At 41.5% G+C, this 1757-nt stretch overlaps 1 protein-coding gene across 1 annotated transcript in view; it reads left to right on the top strand.

The window, feature by feature from the left end:
• The window catches only part of rwdd1 (RWD domain containing 1), a 10564-nt gene that overhangs the window by 7041 nt on the left and 1766 nt on the right, over positions 1 to 1757 (top strand). The window lies entirely within an intron of this gene.

The following is a 1757-nucleotide window of genomic DNA, read 5'->3' as shown; positions in this document are numbered from 1 at the left end:
CTCAAGAATCTGATGATATCGAGTGGAATCCATGCAACCCTCAACTTTAACAAGATTCCCAGTGCCAGCATTGGCAACGCAGCCCCAAAGCATGATGAAACCTCCACCAAATTTTACAGTGGGTGGCAAGCATTTTTCTTGAAATGCTGTGTTTTTTTTTGCCGCCATGCATAACGCCTTTTTTTTTATGACCAAACAACTCAATCTTTGTTTCATCAGTCCACAGGACCTTATTCCAAAATGAAGGTGGCTTGTCCAAATGTGCTTTTGCAAACCTCAAGGGATTCTGTTTGTGGCGTGCTTGCAGAAAAGGCTTCTGTCGCATTTGCAGCACAATGATGCTGCAGGTCTTTGGAGGTGGTCTGTGCATTGTCCTTGACGGTTCTTCTCTGCCTCTCTGATATTTTTTTGGCCTTCCACTGCTGGGCTTAACAAGAACTGTCACTGAGGTCTTCCATTTCCTTACTATGTTCCTCACAGTTTAAATCTCTGAGACAACTTTTTGTATCCTCACCCTGAACGACTATGTTGAACAATCTTTGTTTTCAGATCATTTGAGCTTTTTTTTGAGGTGCCCATGATGAATCTTCAGAGGAGATGCAAACAGGAGAACAACTTGCAACTGGCCACCTTAAATACATTTTCTCATGATTGGATGCACCTGGCTAAGAAGTTCAAATCTTAATGAAGTTACCAAACCAGTTTTGTGTTTCAGTAAGTCAGTGTAGTTAAAGGTATTCAAATCAATAAATCAATAAAATGATTAGGGTACCCACATTTTTGCACCTGTCAAGTTCTATTTTAATGCATATTGCACATTTTCTGTTAGTCCAATAAACCTCAATTCAATACTGAAATATTACTGTCCATATATTAAACTGAAATAGCTGCTGCAAACAGCCAAATATTAAGAAATAAAAATAATTAAGATCAATAGGGGTTCCTAATTTTGTTCATATGACTGTACTTGCTTGAGCAACACAGGCATTATGATTTTACACCTTCAGTTTGACTATTGCTGCGGTCGGGATCTGGTCATAAAAACCGACTCATTGCAACCATCAATGTAGCATTTCCCCCGACGTTAATTATCAATCATTTTAAAATGATGGTTATGGGTCCAGGGGGCATCTGACAAAGAAAGCCAAGCCTAACCCTTCTCGGCTGACTCTGTTTGATGTGGAGGAGAATTAGCTTTACTCTGAGCCTCCTCACCCTGCCTCTGAGGGAGCGCCCAGCCATCTTGTGGAGAAAGCTCATTTCAACCACATGGATCCTGGCTCTCTTTCTTTTAGTCCGACCGGTGCACTGTCTGTCTATCAATCTCCACTCTCCCCTCACTTGTTAACAGATACTTTAGTCCTCCACTGGAGACATGAGCTCTACTCCAACACAAACAGGACAAGCCACCTTTTTCAAGTCTTGAACCATGTCTTCGGACTTGGAGAAGCTAATTCTTTTCCTGGCCACTTCACACTTGGCTTCAAAGCATCCCAGTGCATACTGTAGGTGTTTGCAGACCAACAGAACCACAAAAAGCAGAGATGAGATCTTCTCATCCCCAAATCTGGTAGCAGTGAGTACAAACCTAACGTATCTAGATAAATCTCCTGGTCAATCTCAGGCATTAATGTTTACAGCCTCCAAACATTATCATTCAGATTTTAATCAGTACAACTAATAGCAAAGATGCACGTTGAGCGAGCAAAGATGATTGAAGCCATCAGAGCAGAGGAAACGTGAGAGATGTGTGTAGG

The sequence above is a fragment of the Cyprinodon variegatus genome, unplaced genomic scaffold (assembly GCF_000732505.1).
Source record: "Cyprinodon variegatus isolate N-32 unplaced genomic scaffold, C_variegatus-1.0 Scaffold78, whole genome shotgun sequence".
In the NCBI taxonomy this organism is placed as follows: domain Eukaryota; kingdom Metazoa; phylum Chordata; class Actinopteri; order Cyprinodontiformes; family Cyprinodontidae; genus Cyprinodon; species Cyprinodon variegatus.
This window is presented reverse-complemented; position numbering and strand designations above follow the sequence as displayed.